Below are 15,934 nucleotides of genomic sequence, written 5' to 3' on the forward strand. Positions count from 1 at the left end.
AATCTAGCGTGGAACACACTGACCAAAAATGGCACCCATGCAATGTATAGAACTAGAGATCCAATTAAAGATCTAATAAACTTGCATTTAATATAGAACAAAAACTACTGCTCAAATAAGAAAGTGCATGTAATGAAACTTGTAGATTTTGTTACAAGGAATCCAAAACAATTGATTTTGCATTTTTCTGATTTTTCTATGAATTGTTATGAATTTTCAAAGTTTACATAAAATGAAACAAATTCAAACGACGAAACTACAGTAGCCGCAGCCACGCCATGGCCCGGCGTGGCGTGTCTGTTTTGCCGGCTACGGGCCAAGGCGTCGGTGGAGCAAGGCAGCACGGCGGCCAGGGGGGCCCTGCGACCCCGAGGCACGCGGCGGGGGCACCCGGGCCTGCACAGGAGCAGTCCGCAGCGTGCGCCGACGGCACAGCCCGGCGACCACGGCGGCGCGGCGGCGTTCCGACGCCGGCGGCGCGGGTTTTGCGCGGGGAAAGGGATGGGAAGAAGGAGGAGGTCGCGGGGAAGCTCACCATGCTCTCGAATCGGGCGGAGGTGGACCGGAAGTAGGAGATCGACGGCCGGGGGCGGAGCTCGACGGGAGCATCAATGGCGGCCGGTGATGGCGGCTCGATTCCGGCCGGGAAACGGCACGGCCGAGCTCGGGAAGAGGTGGAATAGGTGCGGGGCAAGGCGAAGCGGCTTGGGGTGCGAAGAATCTAGCGGGGGCGGCGGGGTTTGGCCGGTGCGACGCCGGCGGCGGCACTGCTCGACTCGGCTCCGCCCGAGCTCGAGGAGAACGAAGGGAAGGGGAAAACGGACTTGGACACCGGGACGGGATAAGCACGGCTCGAGCAGCGGTCGAGAGCAACGGCGCGGCGACACGTGGGCACAAACGTCGAGAACGGCGGCGTGCGGTGCCGTCACGGCGTGAAGCAGAGAGAGGAAAGAGACGTGATGCTGGTGATGGCAGTCTTGTACTTAGACCAAAGTTCAGAATGTTCTTTTGTAAACTCAATTTTTCTCTATTTTTATGGCCTCAAATGAAAAACTTTTAAACTGGAAAGTTGTTCAAAATTTTGAGATCTACAACTTTCGTTTCAGGTACTTTTTTCATTTGAAGACTACTTTTAAAAATAAATTTTAACTCTTGCAAATTCAAAATACGGCCCTTTTCTAAATTCAAATTCTTCTCAAGTTTTTGCGTGGCAACTTGAAAAACCACCAACATGAAAGTTGTTCACCGCTTAAAACTCTACAACTTTGTTTTTAGGCAAAAGTTCATTTGAGCAAGAATTTAAAAGTTATTTTCAAAGCATTTTTCATTGGATTTGAAAACTAATCATCATTTCATGTGTTAACAACTAGTAAAAATACAATTAAATGATTTTATGCATGCAAGGTTAGTGTTAATGACGATATCAAATACACGATTAACCATAACTATAGATGATTAACAACTGGGGTGTTACAACCTTACCCCCTTAAAAGAATCTCGTCCCGAGATTCAGAACGAAAGACTTCCAAGGATAAAGGAATAGATCAACCACCAAAAGTGCCAGGAAACAGTCACATCAGAGAAGATCGATGTTGATTGTAGAAGTCGTTGCAGATAAGGATTGAGAACTTAAAGAAAGTGTAAGAAGCAAAGTGTAAGAAACCCGATATCTCCCACGATTTTGTCCGACTGGTAACTTCTCCAACTTTACGTGTTGTATGCCCTCTTGCTCCAACGGTGATGGCATATGCTGCCTGATCATCTCGGCAGATTAACTAGGATCCCTTGTCTACCACCTCTTGCAGTCTTCTAACATTTACACCCATTACCATTTCCTTCTAAGATTATCCTCTTCGCAACTTCGGAAGAAGGACTTACTCGATTTGGGGTCCGATATATAGATCTCCAGACAGACAATAGAGATAGATGTGAGTATGGCTCACGAGTAGATAGCACACCGATGTAGGTGCATAAGGAATCATGACTATCATTCTCGATACCAGCGCGTGCCAAATAGCACAACCACTTGTCGATTGCTCAGAGGAGGCTCTGGGTTTCGTTGCAACACCGTCAGTCATTATTCATGACACCCTTACAAAGATACCACCAATGAAAAATTCCCATGTGGCATCGATAGATCATGCATGGACGGACATTACAGAAAATAGGGATAGCAAAGAGGTGATCCAGTTATGACATGATAGCAACAAAGATTTTAAACGCCAATATCTACAGGGCATAAGACTCTTGCTTTAGCTTCACATACAGCTGGGTCCAACAAGAGATCGCCAGATTGACAATCAATATGAGATGCGGTCCAGTTGGCCAGCAATACGAGATCAAGCCCAATGAACCTTCATAGTCTTGCGGAAACTATAAGGAAAACAAGCAGGACCTATGGAACAAACCGATACACCATTTAGAGACTTGGCTGATAAAGCAATGACATGATCTACGAGGGAAAGATTTTGAGGCCAAGGCACAAAAAGAGATTAACCTTGCACTAGATCCTCTTTAGAATAAGCGACAGAGAGGTTCAACCATGATTGTAGGTATGGCTTTTGACCATCAGGCACATGAGCATACCATAGACATAGACAAGCACTTGGTGAAACTTGGCTAGGGTAAGCGGTTCAACGAAATTGCCTACAGGATGCATAGATCCTGGATTTTTGCAACACAAACAACCGTAACTAGCACTGCGTTTAAGATTTTCCAGCTCCAAACCTTGATCAGGGTCATTTATGGAACTCAAAAGATTAGACACGCATTCCAAAACTAGGATTTTGCCACTAAGGCGAGAGGAGCTTCCTCCTTGCATGCAGCCAGGGACGGCTCCTGATGACGATGATGCTTTTAAGAAAACACCGAACTCGATTTGTACACGACCCTTCAACTAGATTGGACAACTGAGTGATGTAAGGTTTTCCGATCAAGAAGGGAAAGATCAAACCAAACAAAGAATAATGATGAGACAAGGTGATCAAGTTCTCATAGAGCTAAGATCACAACATGAGGATGACAAATGTCGGCGACATTCATCACAAGACTTATGGATAGCAAGTGAGAATAGTATGAGAGATTGATTTATGAGTGGTGTTTGGAACCTCCCTGCTCAGAGTTTATTACCTGAATGATTTGCATGATGCTAGTTGCAAAACATGCCCACTTATATCGATGCAATCAAGGGATAATGACAAAATGCTCCAACTCAGAGTGCAATGCTCGATATATAACCATGACCATAATGCACCGTTGAGATATATGATTGCGATGATGGTGCAACACAAGGATGGAGTGTTCCATGCACGAGCGAAATGATGCATATGACACAATGCAATTGCCATGATGCTGGCCCAATGATGCATACACCATGATGCAAGGATGACAATGCTCTCGATGTATGCATGTATGAGATGCATAAGCATGATGCGCACATGCATGAGTTGATGATGCACATGATTCATACCCCGTAACCGTTCTCTCATGACTAATACCTTGTTAGCTCTATACCCTCGAGGAAGGATCAACAGATAGGACACTAGTAAGATTGCATAAAAAGGGATCGCAGTGAGTTACGTCACACATACCTAGACACCAGCGCGCTCCTAGTGGCTCAATCATGTGGCTGCAGCACACATGAGGCCCTAGGTTTCGTCGCGGCATCAGGGTTATGTGATTAAACACCACCACAAGAAATCAAAAGTAGCAATCCAATAGTGCCAACAACGATAAGATAGGTTATGGAAACCGAAGACCACCCGAAACTGTACTCGGACGCACACCCGTTGGTCCGTCTATGGATTCCCGACGATGCAACAATATGCAGTGACCAATGATGTGAAAGGATGTAATGCATGACTGTTGCAACGACCGCAATTAAAAGATTATTTTATCATGAATCTTTTTAATTTATCCAAAACTAACTGAGCAAAAATGAAGGTACAAGATTCAGGTATTAGAGTTAAAATAGCCAACAAGATCAGGCATATCACCAAAAGAAATAGAATAGTTATTGAACAAGGGGGGTTTTGTTAACAAACGTCATGGCTTAGCCAGGGAACCATGAGGAAAAAGGAACAATGGTTTTGTAAGAATAGATTCAAGGCATTGATCAAGGGTTGGATTGATTAACAAGCTAAGATCAACAGTAAGGTTCATACCAGACCTAAGCCACTAATTTACAAAAGACTTTCTCAACTCAAGATCAGACTAGCAATTCACGTTGGCCTACTACCACAACACAAACCTAGGAAGACATTCAGATAAGCAACATAGTTTTAGAGAATAACATAACAAGCATGACAATCAAACTAACTCAAGATATGCCGTGATGCATGCACGTTTTATCGTTCCTCACCAACAATTGCCAATAACTAGGCATACGGGAACAATTGGTGGCACACTACGTACTCTCCCTATATATACTAGTCGTTCTTACATTCAAGGCTTACGTAACGTGGTTAGCATACCTGCAGACAAACACAAGATATAAAGAGATATACAATTCCATTTCTGGACCCTTCGTGCCAGCACACACGAACGGTCCCCATGTGTCCTACGCCACACAGGTAACGCATATGCAGTTTCCCACATATTCACACATACATTACCATCCACTATAGAGATGGCACCCAAACGTTCGACGCTGAATGGGCAGCGCTTCATACGTTACCGGGGCAACGTATTCACTTCCCATACAAATCGCCTTACGGAACACCCAAGGGTACACGTGTCCCAAGGTACACGGTTATGACCAACTGCATAATGAGTCTTCACCTCGTAACATTGACTTACGAGATGGCCGTGATTACAATCACACGGTAAGAAATCCGCACTCCATATCAGGCGGCAGATAGCGACAGGCTCGTTTGAATTGAGTCTTATCACCTCCTCGTATGCTCATCATACGGGACCCGCGCACGTATGAAACACGTGGGCTATTCTAAGGACTACCAGAATGCTTGCCTTGCTCACCTGAGCGTAGGCGCATCGTTACAGAATATTAGAAACCAGTTGTGCAAGAAGTAAGTTTTAACAGAATGAAAAGTACTGGAAGTGCTGGAATAAAATAGATATATAGATGCCACCATAACTAATAAAACCTAGATAGGGCATACGAGCCATCTATCTTATTCCTTAGCGCAACTAGCGTCAAACTTTCGAAACCGAACATTTTGCAAGCCAAAAAGTTGGTTTTAAACTTATTTAAGCATAAAAGTAATCATCCCCAGTGTGTTTCGGCTCTGATACCAGCTGTAGCAGAACCGCCCAAATTAAACCGGCTTAAGTGCGCTAACTATCATCTTAAGTGTTAATCAAGTAAACACGCACTTAAAACGGTGTAATCCTGGCAGCCTGTTGGGTTAAGGATCGAAAACACTGGAAGTCTCGCACGAAGACGAGCACAGATGATTACAAGCAGATAAAAGTTCTCAAATTTAATTTACAAAGCGGTGTTTTACAAACCAGATTACACAAAATATCAGAGTTCAAAATGCAGCGGAAAATAAATAGAAGTATAGTTTAGGAAAATAACGATTACTACGATGACGTGAGGACGTCACATCGAGCCCACCGATGTGAATCCTGGTTAGCTCCAGCCAGCAGTAGTTACCTGAAAACCAGGGTGACAACAAACCCTGAGTATACTAATACTCAGCAAGACTTACCCAACACGGGTATACTTAGCCCACTATCTAGACATGCAAAGCTTTTTGGCTCTGGAGTTAGTTTTGCTGAATGGCTACTAATACTGGATCCTTACTTTCAATATTTTAGCTCAATTTAAGTTTATCAAGTACCAACTAAATTTGCCTGACATCTAAGCAAGCATGGTTGATCACATTAAACCTCTATTTAAACCATTCAAACGTCTTCAACTCATTCTCATTTCATCCTTTACTATGATGTGGCAAAGAGATCAAGGCTCTCATAACCGCGAGTCACGGCGAATCGATCCGATTTAACCTTGCAAGGTGGACCTAACTCACACGACACATGTAAGCCCCGTCGGGCCACGCGCGTCAACTGTTTCCACATTACCACGGCATCTGAACTACGCCTGCTAAAACCCAGGTGATGGGCCCCTCGCGGTGAACTCCCGGAGCACCCGGAGGCGGCATCCTATCCAACACCCGCCAACTCCCACGCCCAGCGTAGCATGACGGAATTCAAATCACCGCTGTAAAGTGGTATACAGCTTACCGGTTTCGACTACCTCCTACTTCCGGTATGTGGTTAGTACTGTTTAATCCTCGATCAACACTGCCAACAACGGAACGGTCCTCAATCGACACAGGCGGAGATTTCTTTTCATCATTCTATACCATTAATCCAACTCATTTCTGCCCGGTCTCCATTTCTCTTTACTCAACAACTCATTTCACAGCCATAGCTAAGGAATCAAGATCCTAAAACTCGCGAGTGACAGCAATCACTCGACTTCTACCGAAATCCAACTTAGCAGAGCATTGCTAACGATACCTGCACACTAGTATGGACTCATGGGTACCTAGGGAGAAGATGCATACTAGGGTTTCATACAACTCCTAAAACTTAAATGCACAAATACTTAAATAAACATTGAATAATTTAAATTATGGTTATGCTCCGGGGCTTGCCTGGGATTAACACTGAATTAGTTAGTGTTGGTTAGATGATATTCGCTTGGCGGACATCTTCCTTTGGGTAATGCACATCGGGTCCATCCATCCATCTTCTGGGTGCGTCCACCAACATCGTCTTCGGGTTCGGCTCCAATAGCACATCCTTCACGTGGTTCATCTATCGTACCTAAATAAAATGCACAAGGCAATTGAATAAATGCACAGTGTTGAGTTGCTCAACAATGTAGATGTGATTATTTTCCTTCACGATAAAGTTGTAGTCCACATAAAACTTAAGTCAAGAAAACAATGATTTCATTTCCTACTTATTGGACAGTCATTTATAGAGTAGCAATCTGACGCAATTTAGTTCATAAAAACAACGTGGGGTGGCTTCCCAAAATCTGGCTAGGTCATATAACGCAAGTGTTTCAACAGACACTAAACAAGCAAAGATAAATTGCACAGGTCATAACATGTAAGTAAAGATAAGGAATTCTTAACTAAGTGTTGGCAATCTCCTTATGAGCCTACTATATTTTTTTCAGATTTAAAAGAGCACTATACAAGGCGTCAAAAGTAAATCAAGTTATAGTAACATAGACCAAGGTTATTTTATTCAGACCAAACTACTAAGATTCTGGGCTTCATAAATTAGCAAAGTGATTAGGTACTTAACGAAAAGCTCTAGTGTGTGTGTGTATATATATATATATATATCCAAGCATAAGAACTATTTTTCATGATTTGTTGTATTTCTCACTAACCAAAATCATTTGTCCTAGTTAGGCTTACATAAAAATTCTCAAATTTTTCCTACAGCAACTAGGAACCAAAGTAAAGATATTGTAAAAGTTTCAACTCATGAAACAAAGTTAAACAACAAGTACAAACAAAACTATTTACACAAGACATAAAGCAAGTTTTAACTAAACTGATAGCTAGGCATGTCAAATGTCCATGAAACTTTTACGCAAGTCTAATAATCTAGCGTGCAACACACTGACCAAAAATGGCAGTCATGCAATGTATAGAACTAGAGATCCAATTAAAGCTCTAATAAACTTGCATTTAATATAGAACAAAAACTACTGCTCAAATAAGAAAGTGCATGCAATGAAACTTGTAGATTTTGTTACAAGGAATCCAAAAAAATTGAGATTGCATTTTTATGATTTTTCTATGAATTATTACGAATTTTTAAAGTTTGCATAAAATGAAACAAATTCAAACGATGAAACTACAGTAGCCGCAGCCACGCCATGGCCACCAGGGCCATGGCCGGCGGCGTGGCGTGTCTGTTTTGCCGGCTACGGGCCAAGGTGTTGGTGGGGCAAGGCAGCACGACGGCCAGGGGGGGCCCTGCGACCTCGAGGCGCGCGGCGGGGGCACCCGGGCCTGCACAGGAGCAGTCCGCAGGGTGCGCCGGCGGCACAGCCCGGCGACCACGGCGGCACGGCGGCGTTCCGACGCCGGCGGCGCGGGTTTTGCGCGGGGAAAGGGATGGGAAGGAGGAGGAGGTCGCGGGGAAGCTCACCATGCTCTCGAATCGGGCGGAGGTGGACCGGAAGTAGGAGATCGACGGCCGGGGGCGGAGATCGACGGGAGCATCAATGGCGGCCGGTGATGGCGGCTCGATTCCGGCCGGGAAACGGCACGGCCGAGCTCGGGAAGAGGTGGAATAGGTGCGGGGCAAGGCGAAGCGGCTTGGGGTGCGAAGAATCTAGCGGGGGCGGCGGGGTTTGGCCGGTGCGACGCCGGCGGCGGCACTGCTCGACTCGGCTCCGCCCGAGCTCGAGGAGAACGAAGGGAAGGGGAAAACGGACTTGGACACCGGGACGGGATAAGCACGGCTCGAGCGGCGGTCGAGAGCAACGGCGCGGCGACACGTGGGCACAAACGTCGAGAACGGCGGCGTGCGGTGCCGTCACGGCGTGAAGCAGAGAGAGGAAAGAGACGTGATGCTGGTGATGGCAGTCTTGTAATTAGACCAAAGTTCAGAATGTTCTTTTGTAAACTCAATTTTTCTCTATTTTCATTGCCTCAAATGAAAAACTTTTAAACACGAAAGTTGTTCAAAATTTTGAGATATACAACTTTCGTTTCAGGCACTTTTTCATTTGAAGCCTACTTTTAAAAATAAATTTTAACTCTTGCAAATTCAAAATACGGCCCTTTTCTAAATTCAAATTCTTCTCAAGTTTTTGCATGGCAACTTGAAAAACCACCAACATGAAAGTTGTTCACCGCTTAAAACTCTACAACTTTGTTTTTAGGCAAAAGTTCTTTTGAGCAAGAATTTAAAAGTTATTTTCAAAGCATTTTTCATTGGATTTGAAAACTAATCATCATTTCATGTGTTAACAACTAGCAAAAATGCAATTAAATGATTTTATGCATGCAAGGTTAGTGTTAATGACGATATCAAATACACGATTAACCATAACTACAGATGATTAACACCTGGGGTGTTACAGTTAAACTCTGAGAAAGATCATTGAGAAAAGCAGAGCAAAAGACCGGCAGGATACTGAATTACTTGGTTGCTGGTTTACTGAGAATAAATGAAACGTTGCATAGTATTAATAGGTTACAGATAATTATATAGTATTACTGGGGTATTGAGGGATTACTCATATATGTAAGTATTAATGAATTATTAAATGCAAGCATCTGCTGAATATTTATTACTGAATAACTGGATTAATGAATGCAAGTATCTGCTGAATATTTATTACTGAGTCTCTTGGTTACCGAATCCAAATATATGAACTATTTGCAACAATTAGTAGGCATGAAAATACTGATTAGATGTATCTATTGATTACTTAACCTACAAATGCATATAAAAAATTCGTGAATGACTGGATCTTCGGATTACTGAATCCATTCAATGTAAAAAAGGAGTCTCCATGTTACTGAGTCTCTCAGTTATTGAATCCAATTACTGAATATTTATTACATAAAAGAACTACTGAATAACTCGATCTCCCTGTTATTGAATCCAAGCACGAACATGGTGTGTTACTAGAAAAACAATTCATCAAAAACCTGAGAAATTACTGGAAAAGTGCATAATACTGAATAGTTAGTTCTATGGACGAGGCGATGAGTCGAAAAGGGTGCCATGCCCACGATGAACCAGATGGAAAAGAGAAACAAAAAGAAACAATTCATCAACAAAGCAGGAACTACAGAACGCAGTGGAGGGGAGAACCGCGCACACCCAAATTGCGCAGCCAGGCAGCTCCCGATTTGTGCCATTGGCGCAGATCAACAGCCCTGCCGCCTGTCCGGGTAGCCACGCTCCCTGCTCCCGCCGCGCTCGTGCCGGCCACGCGACCGCTGCTCGAGGCTGCTCGAGGCCGCACGAGCCGGCTGCGCTTGGGGTCGCCCGCCTCCGCCGCTCGCCGTCGCTGCTACTCGGGCCGGCTACGCGAGCTCCACTCGTGGGCTGCGCTCGGGGCCGTCCGCCTCCGCTGCTCGCCGCCGCCGCCGCCACCACCAGGCGGGATTTCTGCGTTGGGGGAAAGAAGCAACCAATCAGGGTTGGGTAGGGTGGTGGTGGGGCACGTGGGGGTTAATGGGTGTCTGGGTTTGGGTGGTGTGCGGGTCAGCCGGTCAGGCGCGCGGGGTTGAGAGGTTTGCGGGTCGGGCGCGCGGGCTTTGGTGGGTTGGATGTTGGGTGTAGAATACTACTCTACACCTAAAGTGTAAAATAGCACATATATATACACACACACACGGTAGCGCTATTCTACACCGTAGAATGGGATTCTACACCCAGCCCAATCCCCCACTATCTAATCAGCCCACCAACTATCCAACCAGCCCAAACCCTGGCAAGCCCACCATCTCATCCCCCGCAAACAAAACCAACGCGAGCCGCGCGGAGCGCGGCGAGAGGCGAGCGCGAGCCGTCGCAGCGTGCTGGGAGATCCAGGGTGGCCTGCACGGGGAGCGATGACGGGGCACGACCTAGACAAGGAGCACCGGCGTGGCCTGTGCGCTCCGCGCGGAGGGGAGTAGAGGCTGCAGCATCAACCGGGAGCTGCTGCGCGGCTCTCAGGAGCGGCGGTGGAGGGACGACGACACGGGCCTGTGCGGAGCGGCAGCGGCGCGACCGACGCAAAGGGACGGCGGAGCGTCCTGTGTGGAGCGACGACCTATGTGGGATCGGCCGCAAGCGCGCGCTGGGTTCGCAGGGGGACAGCACGCATGGGTGTGGAGCAGAGCCCGAGCACGCGCATGCGAGGAATATGGCAGCTGCGCCCCGTCTATCTGATTTTGCTATGATTGGCCTCACTAATTGAGCTTGGCCTCACTAATTGAGCTCTGTCATCACCATAATCTCAGTACCCCTCACTGATTTGTTGCAATTTTTGGTGTATGTCGTGGAGGATAGGGGTTGGGGGCATGTCTGTTGAGGATAGGAGTATTGGGCATATCCGTGGGGAGCAGTCATTTGTGGCATGATTTCTAATTTTAGTCTTAATTGTTGAGATCAGTATCCGGTGCTGGATGGTTCAGTAATTGGCGGCAGCAATGAGTCACTGAATCGGTCTCGATTGACTCATTGCAGTATCACCATTGTGGCGGCAGCAATGAGTCCCCGAGAGACTCAGTAATAAATATTTTGCAAATGCTTGTATTTAGTAATTTAGTTACTCAGTATTATATACATCCAGTAATTTTTGGGATCCACAACACCTTATTTTCATAAATCATTTTTTCAATCAACAAAGGTGTATCTTTTAAATATTCAGTTTTTTCTCATGCAGATCCAGTATTCAGTAATCATCAGTAATTTTTATATACATCCAGTCATGCCTATGCATATGTAGATTCAGTAATATCTAGGTTTCAGTTATTCCGTACATTGAAGCATGGTAATTCTTTTTCAAATTTTTCCAGCAAATTTATAGAATTTTTCGTGATCCAGTAATGCCTAGGCATGTCTTCAACAGCCCGATACTTCAAACCCGAGCGTAAGCTTTTTCAGCAATTTCTTCCCCCCAACATGCTTGCCTCGGTGCAGCTAACACACAGATGCTTCCAAGTATAGTGGCACGCACCACCGCTCATCCCCGCACTTTAACTGAAATACAAATACTGGGATACTGAACAATAATAGATTAAGAGAACACATTTACAGAAAATACTGAACTACAAAAACTATTGAACAAATGCATTTTTGGTGATTTGCCGACTGGTGGAAACATTTCTTCAGTAACTGAATAATTGGACTATCGAGCTACTGGAAAAACTAATGAGGTACCACCATCACACGCCACAAGTACGAATTACTGTACTACTGAGCAACAAGAGATTGAGAGAGCTCAGTAATTGATACTACCAACACTACATGAAACCTACTTAAATAGTGTCTTTTTAGGGATTGCACGGATAGAGATTTCTAGTACAATCAATATTTTTAGGAACATATATATGCTTGGATGCAGTAATAGCAGGGAGATCCTGTGCAATCAGTAATTTAGGAACATGTCATGACCAATCCATTATATAAATACTAGACTACTGAACATTAATTGGTATTTCCGAATTGCTGGATTAAAATAGTTTAATACTAGACTCCTCAACTACATTAGATTTAATATATCTCCTGATACTACCCAAAAGCTACTGAAAGTATTGAGCTAGTAATTCAGTAACTCAAAGTTCACTTATCAATTACTGAAAAAAATACTAGACTGCTAAAACTACTGAGCTACTGAACTACAGGTATACTACTAAACTATTGGAAAATATAGATAAGTGAGGGAGCTCATTAACTTAACAATATTAAATTATTCTTAGATAATACTGAATTACTGGATCAAACAACGAAATACTAGACTACCGAACTACATAAAATTGAATAGAGCTCAGCAAACGAAATACTAAACTACCGAATTACATAAAATTGAATAGAGCTCAGCTACAAAAACTAAAAAAAACTATTGAGCTCGTGCAGTTTTATATTCAGTAACTCAATGTAGCTTGAATAGGCTAATTACTAAACCATCTTGAACCAGATACTGATGTTGATGATAAAGAATAAAACTAAAAGTCATGCCATAAATTACTAAAATTCAATCCAAGCAAAATACGAGTAGAGAAGTTAGAATAGGAGGACTAGTAGCTCAATTACTGAGAGAAGAAATGGAATGCTTTAGTAATTTTTTTGAAAATTCCGGCGGTAGTATTCAGAAAAATTTCATCCCCAAACTTCCTGCACAACCAGGTACCGCACGCATGCGACTGCCTCCGGCCACCGCGTGACCCCGCGCGACCGGCTCCTTGCGTGCCTCCCACACGGTGTCCGTCTCGCATTTCCCGCACGGCCCCCCGAGCACCGGAGGCCGGAGCCGCAGCACCCCCCTCGCCCGCAGGGGCCTCCGCGCCTCCTGACCCGCGCCACCATCCTCACCAGCCTGCACGCCGCCTCCTGCTGGCCTATACGAACCCGCCGAATAGCCGCGCCAATCCGCCGCCACCCCGCTGGTCCCGAGGGCCGCCCTCGCCGCCCTGCGCGCCGCCGCTTTGCTGGCTCCGCGCACCGACGCGCCGCCGTCCTACTGGCCCCGCGCACCGCAGCTCCCGCTGGCCTCGCGCGCCATCGAACTGGGGAGGCCTCGCACTCGCGGCTCGCCGCGCTCCGCGCACTCGTGGCTCGTGCGCGCGGAACGCAGAAGCTAAACAGGTTGGGGCGGTTGCGAGGTGGGCAGTGGGTTTATCGGGCCGGGTGGTGCGAGCCGTTTGGATTAGAGGGGCTGGCTGGGCCGGTTGGGTGCTGGGTGTAGAATGGGATATAGTATATAGGACTGGTCTACGTCCACCAACTCAAATTATGGTTAATGCTTAAGTTGTTAGTAAAATTTAGTATTTGATTTAGACGGTAGTAAAATATAGTGTTTGATTGGCTTTTAATGTGGTTTGTTGTGGGTCTGGTCATAATATCATCATTTGATGCGGGTCTAAAATATTTAATACAGCTTGAATGTCTTGCATGTTATTTTAGCACTGTTTGATCGGTAAAACAGGGGGCCATCATCGCGTCATAGTGAGGCGCTTTTGCTTGAAATGTCCGATGGAGTATAAACTGCAATATGTGAAAGTAAAAAAAGCTAGGTTACAGTTATGTGGGTTGTGGCTTCAAGAAAAAAATTTGTTCCATGCATGCGTGTAATCAGGGCTACCCTTTGTCCGTGTCTGGCTGAAATATAAATTAGAGTATGTGGGAGTAAAAGAAACATGGATCGTAAAATGCGATCTGCTTTTTACTCTTTTGGTTTGCTTTCTTGCGTTGATTGCAGTTCTCAAGATGTAGTAATTAAGCGGTGCAGTAATTAGGGGGTGCGAGTGGGACGGAGCTGGTGCACTGAATATTATTTAACTCATTGGGTACTAAATAGACAATAAATATGGAATCGGCTGGTGTGGGTAGTAATTTTCGCATTACGATTTTACTCGCCGGAGCATGTCTAGCGCTGCCGGAGTGTTGAATAGTTATTTAACGCCCACGGGGGAGCCAGCACTCCAGCAAGGCAAAATTATGGTGCCACAATGTGAGGGTAGTAAAATTTGATTAAGTGTGTACTTTTAATGCATACATGGTCCTGGAGCCAATGGTTTTGTCACGGTTGTCCTGTTTTAATTCACGTTTGACTGCTCGCACATTAATAAAGCACTGATTGACTAGTAAAAAGGGCGCCGTGCATGGGTCATTTGCGCGGCGTTCCCGTCAGCAACATTAGAGCTGTGGGAAATATGTGGATGGAGTATAAAGTGGATGGTGTGGAAGTAAAAAATAGTGGTTCATCAGTGATATCATTGTGGAAGTAAACCTAGTGGTTCGTCCGTGGCGGCGCTTCTAGCCGGAGGTCCAGTAAGCCTCCAGGACCGTAAAAACCTGCGTGCACTATGCTACAATCATAAAATTTTGTAACATGATTACAGAATATGTAAAAACCACATGATGGACTCATACAACACACAGATTCCTTTGATCTCAATTTTTATTTCTTATGTATATGGCCAATTATTCCTTGTTCCACAATATTATCCTTACTTGGCATTTAATCCATTCATCTATATAAACACAATTTTAGAAATTATTCCTTTACAAAATACTCCTTTGTTCTTAGAAAATTTAGACATGTAATATCTAGGAGTAATTTACCAAATTTTGAGGAGTAAAATTAATTATGACATCGACCCAATGATAGAGAAGCTGTTTATATTGTTCTTACTTCTCTAATTTTATGATAATACTCTTTGATATTGATAATATTACAACTAATATCAATACTCAATTGCAGTTTTTGGAATTCAAAGTCCGGTCACATGGGACCAACTCAAATAAAAGGCTCCCACATATCATGCTCAAACTTCTCGGCACTTGTACCATATACTCCAAGCACATTAACTTGATTGTAGTAATTTTAGTGTAAATCAAGCTTACAAGTTATATTCCATATATTTCAAGTGCATTAACGTGAAAAAATTTATTCCAACCACACACTATAAACCAAGAATTACGCTTGTATGTAGAACTTTTATAAAAAAAAAAATAAGGAAGGTTGCAACCAAGTATGTGAGAGAAATAAGGGGAGAAGAGAATGCGTAATTAATGTGCACTGAAAGTGGGCAGAAATTATGATGTGACACATTATTGTGTATTTATTGTAGCAAGACCTTCTGTTGCAGCAGTAAATATCATGAGAATGTTACTCTGATGCGTTGAATACTATTCAACAATCTGTGTGTAGAATAGACAATATATATATAGTCACAGTGTTATGATTGTAATCGTACAGCATTGACTGTCTTCAGGCAGCGATTGTGGTAGAGCAAAGACGCGCACGACAGCTTCCGCCAGGCTCGCGATCGCTGTGTGCGTCATGGCTGGTAGAGCCCCCATGCTGCTCCCTGAGGACCTCCCAGCCAACACTGCGGCGCTTGCGGCCACAGTCACCGTGGCCTTCGTGGCTGTCTTCTCCGGCCTATCCTCCCTCTCCAACTCCGCCGCTTCCGCCCACATCGAGGTTGCCTCCACCCCTCATCGCATGAGGTCCGTTGCCGCCACTCTCGTTGCCTCGACGGGCTAGGGTTCGTCAACGGGTGGAGAGGGAGAGAGAGATGGTGGCGAGGGGAGGGGTAGTGGGACGAGCGATAAGAGCGTGTAAAATATAGTGACAAATTAGATTCATATGTACCATATCAGTAAAACCGCCTTCAAATCTACTCTGAACTGTTGCAGAGGGGTTATTTAAATGGTTTTGAGGAGGTGAGGGTTTATAATGTCCACTTTTTGAGTTAGGCTT

General features: G+C 44.7%; 1 long non-coding RNA gene across 1 annotated transcript; it reads right to left on the reverse strand.

The window, feature by feature from the left end:
- Positions 1–6,308: 6,308 nt before the first annotated feature.
- Positions 6,309–8,507, reverse strand: LOC120692158. Its single transcript, XR_005682496.1, has 2 exons — positions 8,146–8,507; positions 6,309–6,795 (listed from the first exon to the last, which is right to left on the reverse strand). It is a non-coding gene; the product is annotated as an uncharacterized LOC120692158 (long non-coding RNA).
- Between the last annotated feature and the right edge of the window lie 7,427 nt (positions 8,508–15,934).

This window comes from Panicum virgatum, chromosome 9N (genome assembly GCF_016808335.1).
Source record: "Panicum virgatum strain AP13 chromosome 9N, P.virgatum_v5, whole genome shotgun sequence".
Lineage (NCBI taxonomy): Eukaryota > Viridiplantae > Streptophyta > Magnoliopsida > Poales > Poaceae > Panicum > Panicum virgatum.